The sequence below is a fragment of the Heptranchias perlo genome, chromosome 12, assembly GCF_035084215.1.
Source record: "Heptranchias perlo isolate sHepPer1 chromosome 12, sHepPer1.hap1, whole genome shotgun sequence".
Classification (NCBI taxonomy): Eukaryota; Metazoa; Chordata; class Chondrichthyes; order Hexanchiformes; family Hexanchidae; genus Heptranchias; species Heptranchias perlo.
Window position 1 is genome coordinate 67,617,300 of NC_090336.1, and position 25,008 is coordinate 67,642,307.

The 25,008-nt window shown below is 50.0% G+C and overlaps 7 non-coding genes and 15 pseudogenes across 7 annotated transcripts; 7 read left to right on the plus strand and 15 right to left on the minus strand.

Annotated features, from left to right (window-relative positions):
* Window positions 1-49: 49 nt before the first annotated feature.
* On the minus strand, window positions 50-178 carry LOC137330308 (U2 spliceosomal RNA; annotated as a pseudogene).
* An 844-nt stretch (window positions 179-1,022) lies between these two features.
* On the minus strand, window positions 1,023-1,227 carry LOC137328770 (U2 spliceosomal RNA; annotated as a pseudogene).
* Window positions 1,228-2,458: 1,231 nt separating this feature from the next.
* LOC137328514 (U1 spliceosomal RNA) lies at window positions 2,459-2,624 on the plus strand. The gene has a single exon (XR_010964798.1). It is a non-coding gene; the product is annotated as a U1 spliceosomal RNA (small nuclear RNA).
* Window positions 2,625-3,554: 930 nt separating this feature from the next.
* Window positions 3,555-3,683, minus strand: LOC137330309 (U2 spliceosomal RNA; annotated as a pseudogene).
* An 844-nt stretch (window positions 3,684-4,527) lies between these two features.
* LOC137328771 (U2 spliceosomal RNA) lies at window positions 4,528-4,732 on the minus strand (annotated as a pseudogene).
* Window positions 4,733-5,963: 1,231 nt separating this feature from the next.
* Window positions 5,964-6,129, plus strand: LOC137329765 (U1 spliceosomal RNA). Its single transcript, XR_010964972.1, has one exon. It is a non-coding gene; the product is annotated as a U1 spliceosomal RNA (small nuclear RNA).
* Window positions 6,130-7,059: 930 nt separating this feature from the next.
* On the minus strand, window positions 7,060-7,188 carry LOC137330311 (U2 spliceosomal RNA; annotated as a pseudogene).
* Window positions 7,189-8,032: 844 nt separating this feature from the next.
* LOC137328772 (U2 spliceosomal RNA) lies at window positions 8,033-8,237 on the minus strand (annotated as a pseudogene).
* Window positions 8,238-9,468: 1,231 nt separating this feature from the next.
* On the plus strand, window positions 9,469-9,634 carry LOC137329777 (U1 spliceosomal RNA). The gene has a single exon (XR_010964973.1). It is a non-coding gene; the product is annotated as a U1 spliceosomal RNA (small nuclear RNA).
* Window positions 9,635-10,562: 928 nt separating this feature from the next.
* LOC137330312 (U2 spliceosomal RNA) lies at window positions 10,563-10,691 on the minus strand (annotated as a pseudogene).
* Window positions 10,692-11,535: 844 nt separating this feature from the next.
* On the minus strand, window positions 11,536-11,740 carry LOC137328773 (U2 spliceosomal RNA; annotated as a pseudogene).
* Window positions 11,741-12,971: 1,231 nt separating this feature from the next.
* LOC137328525 (U1 spliceosomal RNA) lies at window positions 12,972-13,137 on the plus strand. Its single transcript, XR_010964799.1, has one exon. It is a non-coding gene; the product is annotated as a U1 spliceosomal RNA (small nuclear RNA).
* Window positions 13,138-14,065: 928 nt separating this feature from the next.
* Window positions 14,066-14,194, minus strand: LOC137330313 (U2 spliceosomal RNA; annotated as a pseudogene).
* An 844-nt stretch (window positions 14,195-15,038) lies between these two features.
* Window positions 15,039-15,243, minus strand: LOC137328774 (U2 spliceosomal RNA; annotated as a pseudogene).
* Window positions 15,244-16,474: 1,231 nt separating this feature from the next.
* On the plus strand, window positions 16,475-16,640 carry LOC137328537 (U1 spliceosomal RNA). Its single transcript, XR_010964800.1, has one exon. It is a non-coding gene; the product is annotated as a U1 spliceosomal RNA (small nuclear RNA).
* Window positions 16,641-17,566: 926 nt separating this feature from the next.
* LOC137330314 (U2 spliceosomal RNA) lies at window positions 17,567-17,695 on the minus strand (annotated as a pseudogene).
* Window positions 17,696-18,539: 844 nt separating this feature from the next.
* LOC137328776 (U2 spliceosomal RNA) lies at window positions 18,540-18,744 on the minus strand (annotated as a pseudogene).
* A 1,231-nt stretch (window positions 18,745-19,975) lies between these two features.
* On the plus strand, window positions 19,976-20,141 carry LOC137329789 (U1 spliceosomal RNA). Its single transcript, XR_010964974.1, has one exon. It is a non-coding gene; the product is annotated as a U1 spliceosomal RNA (small nuclear RNA).
* A 926-nt stretch (window positions 20,142-21,067) lies between these two features.
* On the minus strand, window positions 21,068-21,196 carry LOC137330315 (U2 spliceosomal RNA; annotated as a pseudogene).
* An 845-nt stretch (window positions 21,197-22,041) lies between these two features.
* On the minus strand, window positions 22,042-22,245 carry LOC137328910 (U2 spliceosomal RNA; annotated as a pseudogene).
* Window positions 22,246-23,476: 1,231 nt separating this feature from the next.
* Window positions 23,477-23,642, plus strand: LOC137330395 (U1 spliceosomal RNA). Its single transcript, XR_010965037.1, has one exon. It is a non-coding gene; the product is annotated as a U1 spliceosomal RNA (small nuclear RNA).
* Window positions 23,643-24,564: 922 nt separating this feature from the next.
* Window positions 24,565-24,693, minus strand: LOC137330316 (U2 spliceosomal RNA; annotated as a pseudogene).
* Window positions 24,694-25,008: the final 315 nt, after the last annotated feature.

A 25,008-nucleotide genomic window follows, 5' to 3' on the forward strand; every position in this document is an offset into this window, starting at 1 on the left:
ACAGAGACGCTGGGAAAGAGCTGTTTTTCCTTTTGAATATCTCCCCACAGGGAGGTGCACCGTTGCCAGAGACACTGCAATACTGGGTCGATGCGTGGAGTGGACGGAGCCAAGCCCCTATTCCATCTCCCTGTTGCAAAATTCAATTTAATATTCGGTCCCAAAGCCGAGAAGCGATAACCTCCTGAATAGACGTTTGCCATTTGACTGAGTGTGAAAAGACTGAGTGTCAAAGTGGAAATGGCAACTCAAGCCCTCTGCTGGTGACACTGCTGCTACTGTAGGGAGCCATGTGTTCAGCCTTCTGTATATGTTTGCAGGGGATTGAGGGCAACTCCCCTGATGGTCTAGTGGTTAGGACGCAACATTTAAAACTCGTTGAGACCCGGGTTCGAATCCTGGTCAGGGGATGATTTTCTGGTGCAGATTAATTGGCACCGTTCAAGAAAATCTCCCATCCTGAGCGCAATGCTCCACCCAAACCAGTGCCTTTTACTCACCTTAACACTCAGTTAGCAGCACAGTTTGATCTCACAGCTTCCAATATGGCCATTCACAGTGCACTCCCTCCAAACACACTCGCACTGTCTGCTCGCATTTTTAAAGTCAGCAACGTGAAGTTATTTCGCCTCTCGCTTGTGGCAGTTTAAACGTTAACATTGTGTCTCTCTCGCGCTCTCTGTTTCGGGAAATGTCTGACTTGGAAACAATTAATTCTGGAACTGCCAGTTTAAAACTGCAGTAATTTTTCACACAACAACTGGAGTTAAATGTTTCAGGTCAGGAGACCAAGTCTGTGGAAGGTGGCACGTCCCAATACACAGGCTTGCAGCTTCCTGAAAAGTGACCTGAGACTGACGTCTTTCCCTCCAAGGTAAAACTGCAAGAGGGAAAAGGAAGAAAGGGAATGGCACTCATCCATCCCAGGAGTAAACAAGAAAACCACAGTTGCAATATCTCAGCATTCTGAGTAATAATACAGGCTCCAAAAATCCGTTCAGCATTTTGAATATCTCCCCACAGGGAGGTGCACCGTTGCCAGAGACACTGTAATACTGGGTCGATGCGTGGAGTGGACGGAGCAAGCTCTTGTTCCATCTCCCTGTTCCAAAAATCAATTTAATATTTGGTCCCCAGATAGGGGACATATCAGATATTAAACTGATAAGAACAGAAACTTTTTTTTTTTTTTTCTGACACTCTGGGGTGCCTTATTGCCTTACAGATTCATTCCAGATTCCTTGCAGTGACATTACATCAAGCCAAAGCTCTACAAGCCAAAGCTCTACACTCTGCCCGAGGGGATTTCTCCCTGACTGCATCCCCCCGGCATACAATGGCAGGAAGGCTCCAAATGGTTGCCTTCCCCCACTTGACCACTTGATCTTCGCCAAAAGGCCGAGAAGCGATAACGCGCTCGATGCGAATTGATCTCCGCTCCTGTTTTCCCTCCCTCTTTGGTCTCTGGCTGACTGTGTCTAAAGCAGTCTGGAAGCACTGCCGTTCTCTCCCACTCTGGGCACATTTTTGCCACCGTTTCTAATTGCAACAGTGGATCAGTTTAAAGAAGTTGCCGTTTGTTCCTTTCTTGCTAGGATTGCTTGACAGATTGGTAAATTTGCCAGTCGGCCACCGATCAGATGGGAGAAGGTGGCGTCTCAACGGACCTCCGTCAGTCAGTCTCAGTCACTAACTCACTGCCGTGGAAGGAAACCGCTTTAAAGAAAACTAGTGACGTGACGTGACGTGTCTCACAGCGAGTGAGTGAGATTGCAACGGCCAATTGAGAAAGAGGTGAGGTGCTGACAATCAGCAGCTCGTGTTTAAACGTTCATTCCACAGCAGGCAAGACCAATCAAAAGAAAATACTGCAGATGCTGGCTCGGCTGGCTGGGCTGGCTGGCTGGAAATGGGAAATAAAAACACAAGACGTGTTAAAGGCTGGTTAAACTGTCGAAAGAAACAAGGCGTTAATGTTTCAGAAGTGCCTATTGAAAGGTGTCTCTCAAGCTGCTCCCTGACTGGGCCCTGTCCATTGTCACGTTAATCCCAGGGCGGGGCGGGACTGCTTTGACCAGGAGACCTGTTTTCTGGGACGCAGGTGTGACATTCCAGGGAGTGCACCTGCTTTGTGCTGATTCGAAACGACCACGACAACGGCAACTTGCAGTTCTATATTACCACGACAACGCGCGTGTATATATTGCTACAGCAACAACTGGAGGCGGGACATTTCCCTTGAAGGGCGACATGCAAACAACCATCGCCGGCACCGCATCGCTGCAGTATTTTCTCCCAGAGTGTATCATCGGATATACGGTACGATATTTGAGCGGAATTAATCTCTCAGAGCATCAGCACGTTGCGAGCGAAGGGACGTTTTGATTCTTAAAACCTGCCCTTGCAATCGTAAAAGGTAGCGAATGCTGTCTAGTGGCAGTGTGTGGCGACCCAAGGCATACTTACCTGGCAGGGGAGAATCTGTGATCCCGAAGACGGATCTCCCAGGATGAGGCTAGCCCATTGCACTTGGGGTGTGCGCTGACGCCTGCGATGTCCCCAAATGCGGGATACTCGACTGCAAAATTTGTGGTAGTGGGGGACTGCGTTCGCGCTCTCCCCTGCATCGAAACGAAAAGTTAGATTGTCGACCCCGCGGTCCACCAATCGGATGGGTGACGGTGTTGTGTGTGTGTGTGTGTGTGTGTGTGTGTGTACGTATGTCAGTCAGTCTCTCACTCAGAGCTGCTGTGGAAGGAAACCTTTTTAAAAAGAACTTGCATATCGAAAGAAAGATGTGTCTCAAGCTGCCGGGGCCCTGTCCATTGTCACGTTAATGGCTGGACTGCTTTGACCAGGAGACCTGTTTCCTGGGTCGGAGGTGTGAGATTCCAGGGGACCTGCTTTGTGCTGATTTCCAATGGCCGTCCCTCCCTCCCTCCCCCCAGGCCTTCCTTCTGAACACCTTTGTCGTTTTATCGAGGGCCAGAAGCCTGCCTGTGAAAGGGAAGGATCAGCCGGTCGGCCCCCTGCTGGTCGCTGCTGCTCGTGGAGCAGGCGTGCGTGTCCTCAGCCTCTTGGACAGGTTCCTCAGGCGGTTCCCAGGTGGCCCAGTGGTCGAGGACGCAACCTTTTAAATCGTTGAGACCCGGGTTCCAATCCCGGTCGGGGGGATGATTTTCTGGTGCAGATTAATTGGCACCACTCAAAGAAAGTCTCCCCTCCTGAGCGCAATGCTCCACCCTCACCACCACTGCCTTTTCCTCACCGAGACAAACAGACAGTCCGTCCAGTCCAGGAGCGCAGTTTTCATTTGTACTCAGACCCTGCTTGTTTAAAGTTAAGTTATTTTGCAGTTTGAATTATAATCGCTGCCTGCGTGCGAGCGAGCGAGCGAGCGAGCGAACGAGCGGCACTCAGCCCAGGAGAAGAAAAGAATACCACTGAGCTGAGAAAGTAAGTGCAATATATCAGCTTTATTCTCAGTCATAATACGTACACACGGACAGAGACGCTGGGAAAGAGCTGTTTTTCCTTTTGAATATCTCCCCACAGGGAGGTGCACCGTTGCCAGAGACACTGCAATACTGGGTCGATGCGTGGAGTGGACGGAGCCAAGCCCCTATTCCATCTCCCTGTTGCAAAATTCAATTTAATATTCGGTCCCAAAGCCGAGAAGCGATAACCTCCTGAATAGACGTTTGCCATTTGACTGAGTGTGAAAAGACTGAGTGTCAAAGTGGAAATGGCAACTCAAGCCCTCTGCTGGTGACACTGCTGCTACTGTAGGGAGCCATGTGTTCAGCCTTCTGTATATGTTTGCAGGGGATTGAGGGCAACTCCCCTGATGGTCTAGTGGTTAGGACGCAACATTTAAAACTCGTTGAGACCCGGGTTCGAATCCTGGTCAGGGGATGATTTTCTGGTGCAGATTAATTGGCACCGTTCAAGAAAATCTCCCATCCTGAGCGCAATGCTCCACCCAAACCAGTGCCTTTTACTCACCTTAACACTCAGTTAGCAGCACAGTTTGATCTCACAGCTTCCAATATGGCCATTCACAGTGCACTCCCTCCAAACACACACGCACTGTCTGCTCGCATTTTTAAAGTCAGCAACGTGAAGTTATTTCGCCTCTCGCTTGTGGCAGTTTAAACGTTAACATTGTGTCTCTCTCGCGCTCTCTGTTTCGGGAAATGTCTGACTTGGAAACAATTAATTCTGGAACTGCCAGTTTAAAACTGCAGTAATTTTTCACACAACAACTGGAGTTAAATGTTTCAGGTCAGGAGACCAAGTCTGTGGAAGGTGGCACGTCCCAATACACAGGCTTGCAGCTTCCTGAAAAGTGACCTGAGACTGACGTCTTTCCCTCCAAGGTAAAACTGCAAGAGGGAAAAGGAAGAAAGGGAATGGCACTCATCCATCCCAGGAGTAAACAAGAAAACCACAGTTGCAATATCTCAGCATTCTGAGTAATAATACAGGCTCCAAAAATCCGTTCAGCATTTTGAATATCTCCCCACAGGGAGGTGCACCGTTGCCAGAGACACTGTAATACTGGGTCGATGCGTGGAGTGGACGGAGCAAGCTCTTGTTCCATCTCCCTGTTCCAAAAATCAATTTAATATTTGGTCCCCAGATAGGGGACATATCAGATATTAAACTGATAAGAACAGAAACTTTTTTTTTTTTTTTCTGACACTCTGGGGTGCCTTATTGCCTTACAGATTCATTCCAGATTCCTTGCAGTGACATTACATCAAGCCAAAGCTCTACAAGCCAAAGCTCTACACTCTGCCCGAGGGGATTTCTCCCTGACTGCATCCCCCCGGCATACAATGGCAGGAAGGCTCCAAATGGTTGCCTTCCCCCACTTGACCACTTGATCTTCGCCAAAAGGCCGAGAAGCGATAACGCGCTCGATGCGAATTGATCTCCGCTCCTGTTTTCCCTCCCTCTTTGGTCTCTGGCTGACTGTGTCTAAAGCAGTCTGGAAGCACTGCCGTTCTCTCCCACTCTGGGCACATTTTTGCCACCGTTTCTAATTGCAACAGTGGATCAGTTTAAAGAAGTTGCCGTTTGTTCCTTTCTTGCTAGGATTGCTTGACAGATTGGTAAATTTGCCAGTCGGCCACCGATCAGATGGGAGAAGGTGGCGTCTCAACGGACCTCCGTCAGTCAGTCTCAGTCACTAACTCACTGCCGTGGAAGGAAACCGCTTTAAAGAAAACTAGTGACGTGACGTGACGTGTCTCACAGCGAGTGAGTGAGATTGCAACGGCCAATTGAGAAAGAGGTGAGGTGCTGACAATCAGCAGCTCGTGTTTAAACGTTCATTCCACAGCAGGCAAGACCAATCAAAAGAAAATACTGCAGATGCTGGCTCGGCTGGCTGGGCTGGCTGGCTGGAAATGGGAAATAAAAACACAAGACGTGTTAAAGGCTGGTTAAACTGTCGAAAGAAACAAGGCGTTAATGTTTCAGAAGTGCCTATTGAAAGGTGTCTCTCAAGCTGCTCCCTGACTGGGCCCTGTCCATTGTCACGTTAATCCCAGGGCGGGGCGGGACTGCTTTGACCAGGAGACCTGTTTTCTGGGACGCAGGTGTGACATTCCAGGGAGTGCACCTGCTTTGTGCTGATTCGAAACGACCACGACAACGGCAACTTGCAGTTCTATATTACCACGACAACGCGCGTGTATATATTGCTACAGCAACAACTGGAGGCGGGACATTTCCCTTGAAGGGCGACATGCAAACAACCATCGCCGGCACCGCATCGCTGCAGTATTTTCTCCCAGAGTGTATCATCGGATATACGGTACGATATTTGAGCGGAATTAATCTCTCAGAGCATCAGCACGTTGCGAGCGAAGGGACGTTTTGATTCTTAAAACCTGCCCTTGCAATCGTAAAAGGTAGCGAATGCTGTCTAGTGGCAGTGTGTGGCGACCCAAGGCATACTTACCTGGCAGGGGAGAATCTGTGATCCCGAAGACGGATCTCCCAGGACGAGGCTAGCCCATTGCACTTGGGGTGTGCGCTGACGCCTGCGATGTCCCCAAATGCGGGATACTCGACTGCAAAATTTGTGGTAGTGGGGGACTGCGTTCGCGCTCTCCCCTGCATCGAAACGAAAAGTTAGATTGTCGACCCCGCGGTCCACCAATCGGATGGGTGACGGTGTTGTGTGTGTGTGTGTGTGTGTGTGTGTGTGTACGTATGTCAGTCAGTCTCTCACTCAGAGCTGCTGTGGAAGGAAACCTTTTTAAAAAGAACTTGCATATCGAAAGAAAGATGTGTCTCAAGCTGCCGGGGCCCTGTCCATTGTCACGTTAATGGCTGGACTGCTTTGACCAGGAGACCTGTTTCCTGGGTCGGAGGTGTGAGATTCCAGGGGACCTGCTTTGTGCTGATTTCCAATGGCCGTCCCTCCCTCCCTCCCCCCAGGCCTTCCTTCTGAACACCTTTGTCGTTTTATCGAGGGCCAGAAGCCTGCCTGTGAAAGGGAAGGATCAGCCGGTCGGCCCCCTGCTGGTCGCTGCTGCTCGTGGAGCAGGCGTGCGTGTCCTCAGCCTCTTGGACAGGTTCCTCAGGCGGTTCCCAGGTGGCCCAGTGGTCGAGGACGCAACCTTTTAAATCGTTGAGACCCGGGTTCCAATCCCGGTCGGGGGGATGATTTTCTGGTGCAGATTAATTGGCACCACTCAAAGAAAGTCTCCCCTCCTGAGCGCAATGCTCCACCCTCACCACCACTGCCTTTTCCTCACCGAGACAAACAGACAGTCCGTCCAGTCCAGGAGCGCAGTTTTCATTTGTACTCAGACCCTGCTTGTTTAAAGTTAAGTTATTTTGCAGTTTGAATTATAATCGCTGCCTGCGTGCGAGCGAGCGAGCGAGCGAGCGAACGAGCGGCACTCAGCCCAGGAGAAGAAAAGAATACCACTGAGCTGAGAAAGTAAGTGCAATATATCAGCTTTATTCTCAGTCATAATACGTACACACGGACAGAGACGCTGGGAAAGAGCTGTTTTTCCTTTTGAATATCTCCCCACAGGGAGGTGCACCGTTGCCAGAGACACTGCAATACTGGGTCGATGCGTGGAGTGGACGGAGCCAAGCCCCTATTCCATCTCCCTGTTGCAAAATTCAATTTAATATTCGGTCCCAAAGCCGAGAAGCGATAACCTCCTGAATAGACGTTTGCCATTTGACTGAGTGTGAAAAGACTGAGTGTCAAAGTGGAAATGGCAACTCAAGCCCTCTGCTGGTGACACTGCTGCTACTGTAGGGAGCCATGTGTTCAGCCTTCTGTATATGTTTGCAGGGGATTGAGGGCAACTCCCCTGATGGTCTAGTGGTTAGGACGCAACATTTAAAACTCGTTGAGACCCGGGTTCGAATCCTGGTCAGGGGATGATTTTCTGGTGCAGATTAATTGGCACCGTTCAAGAAAATCTCCCATCCTGAGCGCAATGCTCCACCCAAACCAGTGCCTTTTACTCACCTTAACACTCAGTTAGCAGCACAGTTTGATCTCACAGCTTCCAATATGGCCATTCACAGTGCACTCCCTCCAAACACACACGCACTGTCTGCTCGCATTTTTAAAGTCAGCAACGTGAAGTTATTTCGCCTCTCGCTTGTGGCAGTTTAAACGTTAACATTGTGTCTCTCTCGCGCTCTCTGTTTCGGGAAATGTCTGACTTGGAAACAATTAATTCTGGAACTGCCAGTTTAAAACTGCAGTAATTTTTCACACAACAACTGGAGTTAAATGTTTCAGGTCAGGAGACCAAGTCTGTGGAAGGTGGCACGTCCCAATACACAGGCTTGCAGCTTCCTGAAAAGTGACCTGAGACTGACGTCTTTCCCTCCAAGGTAAAACTGCAAGAGGGAAAAGGAAGAAAGGGAATGGCACTCATCCATCCCAGGAGTAAACAAGAAAACCACAGTTGCAATATCTCAGCATTCTGAGTAATAATACAGGCTCCAAAAATCCGTTCAGCATTTTGAATATCTCCCCACAGGGAGGTGCACCGTTGCCAGAGACACTGTAATACTGGGTCGATGCGTGGAGTGGACGGAGCAAGCTCTTGTTCCATCTCCCTGTTCCAAAAATCAATTTAATATTTGGTCCCCAGATAGGGGACATATCAGATATTAAACTGATAAGAACAGAAACTTTTTTTTTTTTTTTCTGACACTCTGGGGTGCCTTATTGCCTTACAGATTCATTCCAGATTCCTTGCAGTGACATTACATCAAGCCAAAGCTCTACAAGCCAAAGCTCTACACTCTGCCCGAGGGGATTTCTCCCTGACTGCATCCCCCCGGCATACAATGGCAGGAAGGCTCCAAATGGTTGCCTTCCCCCACTTGACCACTTGATCTTCGCCAAAAGGCCGAGAAGCGATAACGCGCTCGATGCGAATTGATCTCCGCTCCTGTTTTCCCTCCCTCTTTGGTCTCTGGCTGACTGTGTCTAAAGCAGTCTGGAAGCACTGCCGTTCTCTCCCACTCTGGGCACATTTTTGCCACCGTTTCTAATTGCAACAGTGGATCAGTTTAAAGAAGTTGCCGTTTGTTCCTTTCTTGCTAGGATTGCTTGACAGATTGGTAAATTTGCCAGTCGGCCACCGATCAGATGGGAGAAGGTGGCGTCTCAACGGACCTCCGTCAGTCAGTCTCAGTCACTAACTCACTGCCGTGGAAGGAAACCGCTTTAAAGAAAACTAGTGACGTGACGTGACGTGTCTCACAGCGAGTGAGTGAGATTGCAACGGCCAATTGAGAAAGAGGTGAGGTGCTGACAATCAGCAGCTCGTGTTTAAACGTTCATTCCACAGCAGGCAAGACCAATCAAAAGAAAATACTGCAGATGCTGGCTCGGCTGGCTGGGCTGGCTGGCTGGAAATGGGAAATAAAAACACAAGACGTGTTAAAGGCTGGTTAAACTGTCGAAAGAAACAAGGCGTTAATGTTTCAGAAGTGCCTATTGAAAGGTGTCTCTCAAGCTGCTCCCTGACTGGGCCCTGTCCATTGTCACGTTAATCCCAGGGCGGGGCGGGACTGCTTTGACCAGGAGACCTGTTTTCTGGGACGCAGGTGTGACATTCCAGGGAGTGCACCTGCTTTGTGCTGATTCGAAACGACCACGACAACGGCAACTTGCAGTTCTATATTACCACGACAACGCGCGTGTATATATTGCTACAGCAACAACTGGAGGCGGGACATTTCCCTTGAAGGGCGACATGCAAACAACCATCGCCGGCACCGCATCGCTGCAGTATTTTCTCCCAGAGTGTATCATCGGATATACGGTACGATATTTGAGCGGAATTAATCTCTCAGAGCATCAGCACGTTGCGAGCGAAGGGACGTTTTGATTCTTAAAACCTGCCCTTGCAATCGTAAAAGGTAGCGAATGCTGTCTAGTGGCAGTGTGTGGCGACCCAAGGCATACTTACCTGGCAGGGGAGAATCTGTGATCCCGAAGACGGATCTCCCAGGACGAGGCTAGCCCATTGCACTTGGGGTGTGCGCTGACGCCTGCGATGTCCCCAAATGCGGGATACTCGACTGCAAAATTTGTGGTAGTGGGGGACTGCGTTCGCGCTCTCCCCTGCATCGAAACGAAAAGTTAGATTGTCGACCCCGCGGTCCACCAATCGGATGGGTGACGGTGTTGTGTGTGTGTGTGTGTGTGTGTGTGTGTACGTATGTCAGTCAGTCTCTCACTCAGAGCTGCTGTGGAAGGAAACCTTTTTAAAAAGAACTTGCATATCGAAAGAAAGATGTGTCTCAAGCTGCCGGGGCCCTGTCCATTGTCACGTTAATGGCTGGACTGCTTTGACCAGGAGACCTGTTTCCTGGGTCGGAGGTGTGAGATTCCAGGGGACCTGCTTTGTGCTGATTTCCAATGGCCGTCCCTCCCTCCCTCCCCCCAGGCCTTCCTTCTGAACACCTTTGTCGTTTTATCGAGGGCCAGAAGCCTGCCTGTGAAAGGGAAGGATCAGCCGGTCGGCCCCCTGCTGGTCGCTGCTGCTCGTGGAGCAGGCGTGCGTGTCCTCAGCCTCTTGGACAGGTTCCTCAGGCGGTTCCCAGGTGGCCCAGTGGTCGAGGACGCAACCTTTTAAATCGTTGAGACCCGGGTTCCAATCCCGGTCGGGGGGATGATTTTCTGGTGCAGATTAATTGGCACCACTCAAAGAAAGTCTCCCCTCCTGAGCGCAATGCTCCACCCTCACCACCACTGCCTTTTCCTCACCGAGACAAACAGACAGTCCGTCCAGTCCAGGAGCGCAGTTTTCATTTGTACTCAGACCCTGCTTGTTTAAAGTTAAGTTATTTTGCAGTTTGAATTATAATCGCTGCCTGCGTGCGAGCGAGCGAGCGAGCGAGCGAACGAGCGGCACTCAGCCCAGGAGAAGAAAAGAATACCACTGAGCTGAGAAAGTAAGTGCAATATATCAGCTTTATTCTCAGTCATAATACGTACACACGGACAGAGACGCTGGGAAAGAGCTGTTTTTCCTTTTGAATATCTCCCCACAGGGAGGTGCACCGTTGCCAGAGACACTGCAATACTGGGTCGATGCGTGGAGTGGACGGAGCCAAGCCCCTATTCCATCTCCCTGTTGCAAAATTCAATTTAATATTCGGTCCCAAAGCCGAGAAGCGATAACCTCCTGAATAGACGTTTGCCATTTGACTGAGTGTGAAAAGACTGAGTGTCAAAGTGGAAATGGCAACTCAAGCCCTCTGCTGGTGACACTGCTGCTACTGTAGGGAGCCATGTGTTCAGCCTTCTGTATATGTTTGCAGGGGATTGAGGGCAACTCCCCTGATGGTCTAGTGGTTAGGACGCAACATTTAAAACTCGTTGAGACCCGGGTTCGAATCCTGGTCAGGGGATGATTTTCTGGTGCAGATTAATTGGCACCGTTCAAGAAAATCTCCCATCCTGAGCGCAATGCTCCACCCAAACCAGTGCCTTTTACTCACCTTAACACTCAGTTAGCAGCACAGTTTGATCTCACAGCTTCCAATATGGCCATTCACAGTGCACTCCCTCCAAACACACACGCACTGTCTGCTCGCATTTTTAAAGTCAGCAACGTGAAGTTATTTCGCCTCTCGCTTGTGGCAGTTTAAACGTTAACATTGTGTCTCTCTCGCGCTCTCTGTTTCGGGAAATGTCTGACTTGGAAACAATTAATTCTGGAACTGCCAGTTTAAAACTGCAGTAATTTTTCACACAACAACTGGAGTTAAATGTTTCAGGTCAGGAGACCAAGTCTGTGGAAGGTGGCACGTCCCAATACACAGGCTTGCAGCTTCCTGAAAAGTGACCTGAGACTGACGTCTTTCCCTCCAAGGTAAAACTGCAAGAGGGAAAAGGAAGAAAGGGAATGGCACTCATCCATCCCAGGAGTAAACAAGAAAACCACAGTTGCAATATCTCAGCATTCTGAGTAATAATACAGGCTCCAAAAATCCGTTCAGCATTTTGAATATCTCCCCACAGGGAGGTGCACCGTTGCCAGAGACACTGTAATACTGGGTCGATGCGTGGAGTGGACGGAGCAAGCTCTTGTTCCATCTCCCTGTTCCAAAAATCAATTTAATATTTGGTCCCCAGATAGGGGACATATCAGATATTAAACTGATAAGAACAGAAACTTTTTTTTTTTTTTTCTGACACTCTGGGGTGCCTTATTGCCTTACAGATTCATTCCAGATTCCTTGCAGTGACATTACATCAAGCCAAAGCTCTACAAGCCAAAGCTCTACACTCTGCCCGAGGGGATTTCTCCCTGACTGCATCCCCCCGGCATACAATGGCAGGAAGGCTCCAAATGGTTGCCTTCCCCCACTTGACCACTTGATCTTCGCCAAAAGGCCGAGAAGCGATAACGCGCTCGATGCGAATTGATCTCCGCTCCTGTTTTCCCTCCCTCTTTGGTCTCTGGCTGACTGTGTCTAAAGCAGTCTGGAAGCACTGCCGTTCTCTCCCACTCTGGGCACATTTTTGCCACCGTTTCTAATTGCAACAGTGGATCAGTTTAAAGAAGTTGCCGTTTGTTCCTTTCTTGCTAGGATTGCTTGACAGATTGGTAAATTTGCCAGTCGGCCACCGATCAGATGGGAGAAGGTGGCGTCTCAACGGACCTCCGTCAGTCAGTCTCAGTCACTAACTCACTGCCGTGGAAGGAAACCGCTTTAAAGAAAACTAGTGACGTGACGTGACGTGTCTCACAGCGAGTGAGTGAGATTGCAACGGCCAATTGAGAAAGAGGTGAGGTGCTGACAATCAGCAGCTCGTGTTTAAACGTTCATTCCACAGCAGGCAAGACCAATCAAAAGAAAATACTGCAGATGCTGGCTCGGCTGGCTGGGCTGGCTGGCTGGAAATGGGAAATAAAAACACAAGACGTGTTAAAGGCTGGTTAAACTGTCGAAAGAAACAAGGCGTTAATGTTTCAGAAGTGCCTATTGAAAGGTGTCTCTCAAGCTGCTCCCTGACTGGGCCCTGTCCATTGTCACGTTAATCCCAGGGCGGGGCGGGACTGCTTTGACCAGGAGACCTGTTTTCTGGGACGCAGGTGTGACATTCCAGGGAGTGCACCTGCTTTGTGCTGATTCGAAACGACCACGACAACGGCAACTTGCAGTTCTATATTACCACGACAACGCGCGTGTATATATTGCTACAGCAACAACTGGAGGCGGGACATTTCCCTTGAAGGGCGACATGCAAACAACCATCGCCGGCACCGCATCGCTGCAGTATTTTCTCCCAGAGTGTATCATCGGATATACGGTACGATATTTGAGCGGAATTAATCTCTCAGAGCATCAGCACGTTGCGAGCGAAGGGACGTTTTGATTCTTAAAACCTGCCCTTGCAATCGTAAAAGGTAGCGAATGCTGTCTAGTGGCAGTGTGTGGCGACCCAAGGCATACTTACCTGGCAGGGGAGAATCTGTGATCCCGAAGACGGATCTCCCAGGATGAGGCTAGCCCATTGCACTTGGGGTGTGCGCTGACGCCTGCGATGTCCCCAAATGCGGGATACTCGACTGCAAAATTTGTGGTAGTGGGGGACTGCGTTCGCGCTCTCCCCTGCATCGAAACGAAAAGTTAGATTGTCGACCCCGCGGTCCACCAATCGGATGGGTGACGGTGTTGTGTGTGTGTGTGTGTGTGTGTGTGTGTACGTATGTCAGTCAGTCTCTCACTCAGAGCTGCTGTGGAAGGAAACCTTTTTAAAAAGAACTTGCATATCGAAAGAAAGATGTGTCTCAAGCTGCCGGGGCCCTGTCCATTGTCACGTTAATGGCTGGACTGCTTTGACCAGGAGACCTGTTTCCTGGGTCGGAGGTGTGAGATTCCAGGGGACCTGCTTTGTGCTGATTTCCAATGGCCGTCCCTCCCTCCCTCCCCCCAGGCCTTCCTTCTGAACACCTTTGTCGTTTTATCGAGGGCCAGAAGCCTGCCTGTGAAAGGGAAGGATCAGCCGGTCGGCCCCCTGCTGGTCGCTGCTGCTCGTGGAGCAGGCGTGCGTGTCCTCAGCCTCTTGGACAGGTTCCTCAGGCGGTTCCCAGGTGGCCCAGTGGTCGAGGACGCAACCTTTTAAATCGTTGAGACCCGGGTTCCAATCCCGGTCGGGGGGATGATTTTCTGGTGCAGATTAATTGGCACCACTCAAAGAAAGTCTCCCCTCCTGAGCGCAATGCTCCACCCTCACCACCACTGCCTTTTCCTCACCGAGACAAACAGACAGTCCGTCCAGTCCAGGAGCGCAGTTTTCATTTGTACTCAGACCCTGCTTGTTTAAAGTTAAGTTATTTTGCAGTTTGAATTATAATCGCTGCCTGCGTGCGAGCGAGCGAGCGAGCGAGCGAACGAGCGGCACTCAGCCCAGGAGAAGAAAAGAATACCACTGAGCTGAGAAAGTAAGTGCAATATATCAGCTTTATTCTCAGTCATAATACGTACACACGGACAGAGACGCTGGGAAAGAGCTGTTTTTCCTTTTGAATATCTCCCCACAGGGAGGTGCACCGTTGCCAGAGACACTGCAATACTGGGTCGATGCGTGGAGTGGACGGAGCCAAGCCCCTATTCCATCTCCCTGTTGCAAAATTCAATTTAATATTCGGTCCCAAAGCCGAGAAGCGATAACCTCCTGAATAGACGTTTGCCATTTGACTGAGTGTGAAAAGACTGAGTGTCAAAGTGGAAATGGCAACTCAAGCCCTCTGCTGGTGACACTGCTGCTACTGTAGGGAGCCATGTGTTCAGCCTTCTGTATATGTTTGCAGGGGATTGAGGGCAACTCCCCTGATGGTCTAGTGGTTAGGACGCAACATTTAAAACTCGTTGAGACCCGGGTTCGAATCCTGGTCAGGGGATGATTTTCTGGTGCAGATTAATTGGCACCGTTCAAGAAAATCTCCCATCCTGAGCGCAATGCTCCACCCAAACCAGTGCCTTTTACTCACCTTAACACTCAGTTAGCAGCACAGTTTGATCTCACAGCTTCCAATATGGCCATTCACAGTGCACTCCCTCCAAACACACTCGCACTGTCTGCTCGCATTTTTAAAGTCAGCAACGTGAAGTTATTTCGCCTCTCGCTTGTGGCAGTTTAAACGTTAACATTGTGTCTCTCTCGCGCTCTCTGTTTCGGGAAATGTCTGACTTGGAAACAATTAATTCTGGAACTGCCAGTTTAAAACTGCAGTAATTTTTCACACAACAACTGGAGTTAAATGTTTCAGGTCAGGAGACCAAGTCTGTGGAAGGTGGCACGTCCCAATACACAGGCTTGCAGCTTCCTGAAAAGTGACCTGAGACTGACGTCTTTCCCTCCAAGGTAAAACTGCAAGAGGGAAAAGGAAGAAAGGGAATGGCACTCATCCATCCCAGGAGTAAACAAGAAAACCACAGTTGCAATATCTCAGCATTCTGAGTAATAATACAGGCTCCAAAAATCCGTTCAGCATTTTGAATATCTCCCCACAGGGAGGTGCACCGTTGCCAGAGACACTGTAATACTGGGTCGATGCGTGGAGTGGACGGAGCAAGCTCTTGTTCCATCTCCCTGTTCCAAAAATCAATTTAATATTTGGTCCCCAGATAGGGGACATATCAGATATTAAACTGATAAGAACAGAAACTTTTTTTTTTTTTTTCTGACACTCTGGGGTGCCTTATTGCCTTACAGATTCATTCCAGATTCCTTGCAGTGACATTACATCAAGCCAAAGCTCTACAAGCCAAAGCTCTACACTCTGCCCGAGGGGATTTCTCCCTGACTGCATCCCCCCGGCATACAATGGCAGGAAGGCTCCAAATGGTTGCCTTCCCCCACTTGACCACTTGATCTTCGCCAAAAGGCCGAGAAGCGATAACGCGCTCGATGCGAATTGATCTCCGCTCCTGTTTTCCCTCCCTCTTTGGTCTCTGGCTGACTGTGTCTAAAGCAGTCTGGAAGCACTGCCGTTCTCTCCCACTCTGGGCACATTTTTGCCACCGTTTCTAATTGCAACAGTGGATCAGTTTAAAGAAGTTGCCGTTTGTTCCTTTCTTGCTAGGATTGCTTGACAGATTGGTAAATTTGCCAGTCGGCCACCGATCAGATGGGAGAAGGTGGCGTCTCAACGGACCTCCGTCAGTCAGTCTCAGTCACTAACTCACTGCCGTGGAAGGAAACCGCTTTAAAGAAAACTAGTGACGTGACGTGACGTGTCTCACAGCGAGTGAGTGAGATTGCAACGGCCAATTGAGAAAGAGGTGAGGTGCTGACAATCAGCAGCTCGTGTTTAAACGTTCATTCCACAGCAGGCAAGACCAATCAAAAGAAAATACTGCAGATGCTGGCTCGGCTGGCTGGGCTGGCTGGCTGGAAATGGGAAATAAAAACACAAGACGTGTTAAAGGCTGGTTAAACTGTCGAAAGAAACAAGGCGTTAATGTTTCAGAAGTGCCTATTGAAAGGTGTCTCTCAAGCTGCTCCCTGACTGGGCCCTGTCCATTGTCACGTTAATCCCAGGGCGGGGCGGGACTGCTTTGACCAGGAGACCTGTTTTCTGGGACGCAGGTGTGACATTCCAGGGAGTGCACCTGCTTTGTGCTGATTCGAAACGACCACGACAACGGCAACTTGCAGTTCTATATTACCACGACAACGCGCGTGTATATATTGCTACAGCAACAACTGGAGGCGGGACATTTCCCTTGAAGGGCGACATGCAAACAACCATCGCCGGCACCGCATCGCTGCAGTATTTTCTCCCAGAGTGTATCATCGGATATACGGTACGATATTTGAGCGGAATTAATCTCTCAGAGCATCAGCACGTTGCGAGCGAAGGGACGTTTTGATTCTTAAAACCTGCCCTTGCAATCGTAAAAGGTAGCGAATGCTGTCTAGTGGCAGTGTGTGGCGACCCAAGGCATACTTACCTGGCAGGGGAGAATCTGTGATCCCGAAGACGGATCTCCCAGGATGAGGCTAGCCCATTGCACTTGGGGTGTGCGCTGACGCCTGCGATGTCCCCAAATGCGGGATACTCGACTGCAAAATTTGTGGTAGTGGGGGACTGCGTTCGCGCTCTCCCCTGCATCGAAACGAAAAGTTAGATTGTCGACCCCGCGGTCCACCAATCGGATGGGTGACGGTGTTGTGTGTGTGTGTGTGTGTGTGTGTGTACGTATGTCAGTCAGTCTCTCACTCAGAGCTGCTGTGGAAGGAAACCTTTTTAAAAAGAACTTGCATATCGAAAGAAAGATGTGTCTCAAGCTGCCGGGGCCCTGTCCATTGTCACGTTAATGGCTGGACTGCTTTGACCAGGAGACCTGTTTCCTGGGTCGGAGGTGTGAGATTCCAGGGGACCTGCTTTGTGCTGATTTCCAATGGCCGTCCCTCCCTCCCTCCCCCCAGGCCTTCCTTCTGAACACCTTTGTCGTTTTATCGAGGGCCAGAAGCCTGCCTGTGAAAGGGAAGGATCAGCCGGTCGGCCCCCTGCTGGTCGCTGCTGCTCGTGGAGCAGGCGTGCGTGTCCTCAGCCTCTTGGACAGGTTCCTCAGGCGGTTCCCAGGTGGCCCAGTGGTCGAGGACGCAACCTTTTAAATCGTTGAGACCCGGGTTCCAATCCCGGTCGGGGGGATGATTTTCTGGTGCAGATTAATTGGCACCACTCAAAGAAAGTCTCCCCTCCTGAGCGCAATGCTCCACCCTCACCACCACTGCCTTTTCCTCACCGAGACAAACAGACAGTCCGTCCAGTCCAGGAGCGCAGTTTTCATTTGTACTCAGACCCTGCTTGTTTAAAGTTAAGTTATTTTGCAGTTTGAATTATAATCGCTGCCTGCGTGCGAGCGAGCGAGCGAGCGAGCGAACGAGCGGCACTCAGCCCAGGAGAAGAAAAGAATACCACTGAGCTGAGAAAGTAAGTGCAATATATCAGCTTTATTCTCAGTCATAATACGTACACACGGACAGAGACGCTGGGAAAGAGCTGTTTTTCCTTTTGAATATCTCCCCACAGGGAGGTGCACCGTTGCCAGAGACACTGCAATACTGGGTCGATGCGTGGAGTGGACGGAGCCAAGCCCCTATTCCATCTCCCTGTTGCAAAATTCAATTTAATATTCGGTCCCAAAGCCGAGAAGCGATAACCTCCTGAATAGACGTTTGCCATTTGACTGAGTGTGAAAAGACTGAGTGTCAAAGTGGAAATGGCAACTCAAGCCCTCTGCTGGTGACACTGCTGCTACTGTAGGGAGCCATGTGTTCAGCCTTCTGTATATGTTTGCAGGGGATTGAGGGCAACTCCCCTGATGGTCTAGTGGTTAGGACGCAACATTTAAAACTCGTTGAGACCCGGGTTCGAATCCTGGTCAGGGGATGATTTTCTGGTGCAGATTAATTGGCACCGTTCAAGAAAATCTCCCATCCTGAGCGCAATGCTCCACCCAAACCAGTGCCTTTTACTCACCTTAACACTCAGTTAGCAGCACAGTTTGATCTCACAGCTTCCAATATGGCCATTCACAGTGCACTCCCTCCAAACACACACGCACTGTCTGCTCGCATTTTTAAAGTCAGCAACGTGAAGTTATTTCGCCTCTCGCTTGTGGCAGTTTAAACGTTAACATTGTGTCTCTCTCGCGCTCTCTGTTTCGGGAAATGTCTGACTTGGAAACAATTAATTCTGGAACTGCCAGTTTAAAACTGCAGTAATTTTTCACACAACAACTGGAGTTAAATGTTTCAGGTCAGGAGACCAAGTCTGTGGAAGGTGGCACGTCCCAATACACAGGCTTGCAGCTTCCTGAAAAGTGACCTGAGACTGACGTCTTTCCCTCCAAGGTAAAACTGCAAGAGGGAAAAGGAAGAAAGGGAATGGCACTCATCCATCCCAGGAGTAAACAAGAAAACCACAGTTGCAATATCTCAGCATTCTGAGTAATAATACAGGCTCCAAAAATCCGTTCAGCATTTTGAATATCTCCCCACAGGGAGGTGCACCGTTGCCAGAGACACTGTAATACTGGGTCGATGCGTGGAGTGGACGGAGCAAGCTCTTGTTCCATCTCCCTGTTCCAAAAATCAATTTAATATTTGGTCCCCAGATAGGGGACATATCAGATATTAAACTGATAAGAACAGAAACTTTTTTTTTTTTTTTCTGACACTCTGGGGTGCCTTATTGCCTTACAGATTCATTCCAGATTCCTTGCAGTGACATTACATCAAGCCAAAGCTCTACAAGCCAAAGCTCTACACTCTGCCCGAGGGGATTTCTCCCTGACTGCATCCCCCCGGCATACAATGGCAGGAAGGCTCCAAATGGTTGCCTTCCCCCACTTGACCACTTGATCTTCGCCAAAAGGCCGAGAAGCGATAACGCGCTCGATGCGAATTGATCTCCGCTCCTGTTTTCCCTCCCTCTTTGGTCTCTGGCTGACTGTGTCTAAAGCAGTCTGGAAGCACTGCCGTTCTCTCCCACTCTGGGCACATTTTTGCCACCGTTTCTAATTGCAACAGTGGATCAGTTTAAAGAAGTTGCCGTTTGTTCCTTTCTTGCTAGGATTGCTTGACAGATTGGTAAATTTGCCAGTCGGCCACCGATCAGATGGGAGAAGGTGGCGTCTCAACGGACCTCCGTCAGTCAGTCTCAGTCACTAACTCACTGCCGTGGAAGGAAACCGCTTTAAAGAAAACTAGTGACGTGACGTGACGTGTCTCACAGCGAGTGAGTGAGATTGCAACGGCCAATTGAGAAAGAGGTGAGGTGCTGACAATCAGCAGCTCGTGTTTAAACGTTCATTCCACAGCAGGCAAGACCAATCAAAAGAAAATACTGCAGATGCTGGCTCGGCTGGCTGGGCTGGCTGGCTGGAAATGGGAAATAAAAACACAAGACGTGTTAAAGGCTGGTTAAACTGTCGAAAGAAACAAGGCGTTAATGTTTCAGAAGTGCCTATTGAAAGGTGTCTCTCAAGCTGCTCCCTGACTGGGCCCTGTCCATTGTCACGTTAATCCCAGGGCGGGGCGGGACTGCTTTGACCAGGAGACCTGTTTTCTGGGACGCAGGTGTGACATTCCAGGGAGTGCACCTGCTTTGTGCTGATTCGAAACGACCACGACAACGGCAACTTGCAGTTCTATATTACCACGACAACGCGCGTGTATATATTGCTACAGCAACAACTGGAGGCGGGACATTTCCCTTGAAGGGCGACATGCAAACAACCATCGCCGGCACCGCATCGCTGCAGTATTTTCTCCCAGAGTGTATCATCGGATATACGGTACGATATTTGAGCGGAATTAATCTCTCAGAGCATCAGCACGTTGCGAGCGAAGGGACGTTTTGATTCTTAAAACCTGCCCTTGCAATCGTAAAAGGTAGCGAATGCTGTCTAGTGGCAGTGTGTGGCGACCCAAGGCATACTTACCTGGCAGGGGAGAATCTGTGATCCCGAAGACGGATCTCCCAGGACGAGGCTAGCCCATTGCACTTGGGGTGTGCGCTGACGCCTGCGATGTCCCCAAATGCGGGATACTCGACTGCAAAATTTGTGGTAGTGGGGGACTGCGTTCGCGCTCTCCCCTGCATCGAAACGAAAAGTTAGATTGTCGACCCCGCGGTCCACCAATCGGATGGGTGACGGTGTTGTGTGTGTGTGTGTGTGTGTGTGTGTACGTATGTCAGTCAGTCTCTCACTCAGAGCTGCTGTGGAAGGAAACCTTTTTAAAAAGAACTTGCATATCGAAAGAAAGATGTGTCTCAAGCTGCCGGGGCCCTGTCCATTGTCACGTTAATGGCTGGACTGCTTTGACCAGGAGACCTGTTTCCTGGGTCGGAGGTGTGAGATTCCAGGGGACCTGCTTTGTGCTGATTTCCAATGGCCGTCCCTCCCTCCCTCCCCCCAGGCCTTCCTTCTGAACACCTTTGTCGTTTTATCGAGGGCCAGAAGCCTGCCTGTGAAAGGGAAGGATCAGCCGGTCGGCCCCCTGCTGGTCGCTGCTGCTCGTGGAGCAGGCGTGCGTGTCCTCAGCCTCTTGGACAGGTTCCTCAGGCGGTTCCCAGGTGGCCCAGTGGTCGAGGACGCAACCTTTTAAATCGTTGAGACCCGGGTTCCAATCCCGGTCGGGGGGATGATTTTCTGGTGCAGATTAATTGGCACCACTCAAAGAAAGTCTCCCCTCCTGAGCGCAATGCTCCACCCTCACCACCACTGCCTTTTCCTCACCGAGACAAACAGACAGTCCGTCCAGTCCAGGAGCGCAGTTTTCATTTGTACTCAGACCCTGCTTGTTTAAAGTTAAGTTATTTTGCAGTTTGAATTATAATCGCTGCCTGCGTGCGAGCGAGCGAGCGAGCGAGCGAACGAGCGGCACTCAGCCCAGGAGAAGAAAAGAATACCACTGAGCTGAGAAAGTAAGTGCAATATATCAGCTTTATTCTCAGTCATAATACGTACACACGGACAGAGACGCTGGGAAAGAGCTGTTTTTCCTTTTGAATATCTCCCCACAGGGAGGTGCACCGTTGCCAGAGACACTGCAATACTGGGTCGATGCGTGGAGTGGACGGAGCCAAGCCCCTATTCCATCTCCCTGTTGCAAAATTCAATTTAATATTCGGTCCCAAAGCCGAGAAGCGATAACCTCCTGAATAGACGTTTGCCATTTGACTGAGTGTGAAAAGACTGAGTGTCAAAGTGGAAATGGCAACTCAAGCCCTCTGCTGGTGACACTGCTGCTACTGTAGGGAGCCATGTGTTCAGCCTTACTGTATATGTTTGCAGGGGATTGAGGGCAACTCCCCTGATGGTCTAGTGGTTAGGACGCAACATTTAAAACTCGTTGAGACCCGGGTTCGAATCCTGGTCAGGGGATGATTTTCTGGTGCAGATTAATTGGCACCGTTCAAGAAAATCTCCCATCCTGAGCGCAATGCTCCACCCAAACCAGTGCCTTTTACTCACCTTAACACTCAGTTAGCAGCACAGTTTGATCTCACAGCTTCCAATATGGCCATTCACAGTGCACTCCCTCCAAACACACACGCACTGTCTGCTCGCATTTTTAAAGTCAGCAACGTGAAGTTATTTCGCCTCTCGCTTGTGGCAGTTTAAACGTTAACATTGTGTCTCTCTCGCGCTCTCTGTTTCGGGAAATGTCTGACTTGGAAACAATTAATTCTGGAACTGCCAGTTTAAAACTGCAGTAATTTTTCACACAACAACTGGAGTTAAATGTTTCAGGTCAGGAGACCAAGTCTGTGGAAGGTGGCACGTCCCAATACACAGGCTTGCAGCTTCCTGAAAAGTGACCTGAGACTGACGTCTTTCCCTCCAAGGTAAAACTGCAAGAGGGAAAAGGAAGAAAGGGAATGGCACTCATCCATCCCAGGAGTAAACAAGAAAACCACAGTTGCAATATCTCAGCATTCTGAGTAATAATACAGGCTCCAAAAATCCGTTCAGCATTTTGAATATCTCCCCACAGGGAGGTGCACCGTTGCCAGAGACACTGTAATACTGGGTCGATGCGTGGAGTGGACGGAGCAAGCTCTTGTTCAATCTCCCTGTTCCAAAAATCAATTTAATATTTGGTCCCCAGATAGGGGACATATCAGATATTAAACTGATAAGAACAGAAACTTTTTTTTTTTTTTCTGACACTCTGGGGTGCCTTATTGCCTTACAGATTCATTCCAGATTCCTTGCAGTGACATTACATCAAGCCAAAGCTCTACAAGCCAAAGCTCTACACTCTGCCCGAGGGGATTTCTCCCTGACTGCATCCCCCCGGCATACAATGGCAGGAAGGCTCCAAATGGTTGCCTTCCCCCACTTGACCAGTTGATCTTCGCCAAAAGGCCGAGAAGCGATAACGCGCTCGATGCGAATTGATCTCCGCTCCTGTTTTCCCTCCCTCTTTGGTCTCTGGCTGACTGTGTCTAAAGCAGTCTGGAAGCACTGCCGTTCTCTCCCACTCTGGGCACATTTTTGCCACCGTTTCTAATTGCAACAGTGGATCAGTTTAAAGAAGTTGCCGTTTTTTCCTTTCTTGCTAGGATTGCTTGACAGATTGGTAAATTTGCCAGTCGGCCACCGATCAGATGGGAGAAGGTGGCGTCTCAACGGACCTCCGTCAGTCAGTCTCAGTCACTAACTCACTGCCGTGGAAGGAAACCGCTTTAAAGAAAACTAGTGACGTGACGTGACGTGTCTCACAGCGAGTGAGTGAGATTGCAACGGCCAATTGAGAAAGAGGTGAGGTGCTGACAATCAGCAGCTCGTGTTTAAACGTTCATTCCACAGCAGGCAAGACCAATCAAAAGAAAATACTGCAGATGCTGGCTCGGCTGGCTGGGCTGGCTGGCTGGAAATGGGAAATAAAAACACAAGACGTGTTAAAGGCTGGTTAAACTGTCGAAAGAAACAAGGCGTTAATGTTTCAGAAGTGCCTATTGAAAGATGTCTCTCAAGCTGCTCCCTGACTGGGCCCTGTCCATTGTCACGTTAATCCCAGGGCGGGGCGGGACTGCTTTGACCAGGAGACCTGTTTTCTGGGACGCAGGTGTGACATTCCAGGGAGTGCACCTGCTTTGTGCTGATTCGAAACGACCACGACAACGGCAACTTGCAGTTCTATATTACCACGACAACGCGCGTGTATATATTGCTACAGCAACAACTGGAGGCGGGACATTTCCCTTGAAGGGCGACATGCAAACAACCATCGCCGGCACCGCATCGCTGCAGTATTTTCTCCCAGAGTGTATCATCGGATATACGGTACGATATTTGAGCGGAATTAATCTCTCAGAGCATCAGCACGTTGCGAGCGAAGGGACGTTTTGATTCTTAAAACCTGCCCTTGCAATCGTAAAAGGTAGCGAATGCTGTCTAGTGGCAGTGTGTGGCGACCCAAGGCATACTTACCTGGCAGGGGAGAATCTGTGATCCCGAAGGCGGATCTCCCAGGATGAGGCTAGCCCATTGCACTTGGGGTGTGCGCTGACGCCTGCGATGTCCCCAAATGCGGGATACTCGACTGCAAAATTTGTGGTAGTGGGGGACTGCGTTCGCGCTCTCCCCTGCATCGAAACGAAAAGTTAGATTGTCGACCCCGCGGTCCACCAATCGGATGGGTGACGGTGTTGTGTGTGTGTGTGTGTGTGTGTGTGTGTGTACGTATGTCAGTCAGTCTCTCACTCAGAGCTGCTGTGGAAGGAAACCTTTTTAAAAAGAACTTGCATATCGAAAGAAAGATGTGTCTCAAGCTGCCGGGGCCCTGTCCATTGTCACGTTAATGGCTGGACTGCTTTGACCAGGAGACCTGTTTCCTGGGTCGGAGGTGTGAGATTCCAGGGGACCTGCTTTGTGCTGATTTCCAATGGCCGTCCCTCCCTCCCTCCCCCCAGGCCTTCCTTCTGAACACCTTTGGCGTTTTATCGAGGGCCAGAAGCCTGCCTGTGAAAGGGAAGGATCAGCCGGTCGGCCCCCTGCTGGTCGCTGCTGCTCGTGGAGCAGGCGTGCGTGTCCTCAGCCTCTTGGACAGGTTCCTCAGGCGGTTCCCAGGTGGCCCAGTGGTCGAGGACGCAACCTTTTAAATCGTTGAGACCCGGGTTCCAATCCCGGTCGGGGGGATGATTTTCTGGTGCAGATTAATTGGCACCACTCAAAGAAAGTCTCCCCTCCTGAGCGCAATGCTCCACCCTCACCACCACTGCCTTTTCCTCACCGAGACAAACAGACAGTCCGTCCAGTCCAGGAGCGCAGTTTTCATTTGTACTCAGACCCTGCTTGTTTAAAGTTAAGTTATTTTGCAGTTTGAATTATAATCGCTGCCTGCGTGCGAGCGAGCGAGCGAACGAGCGGCACTCAGCCCAGGAGAAGAAAAGAATACCACTGAGCTGAGAAAGTAAGTGCAATATATCAGCTTTATTCTCAGTCATAATACGTACACACGGACAGAGACGCTGGGAAAGAGCTGTTTTTCCTTTTGAATATCTCCCCACAGGGAGGTGCACCGTTGCCAGAGACACTGCAATACTGGGTCGATGCGTGGAGTGGACGGAGCCAAGCCCCTATTCCATCTCCCTGTTGCAAAATTCAATTTAATATTCGGTCCCAAAGCCGAGAAGCGATAACCTCCTGAATAGACGTTTGCCATTTGACTGAGTGTGAAAAGACTGAGTGTCAAAGTGGAAATGGCAACTCAAGCCCTCTGCTGGTGACACTGCTGCTACTGTAGGGAGCCATGTGTTCAGCCTTCTGTATATGTTTGCAGGGGATTGAGGGCAACTCCCCTGATGGTCTAGTGGTTAGGACGCAACATTTAAAACTCGTTGAGACCCGGGTTCGAATCCTGGTCAGGGGATGGTTTTCTGGTGCAGATTAATTGGCACCGTTCAAGAAAATCTCCCATCCTGAGCGCAATGCTCCACCCAAACCAGTGCCTTT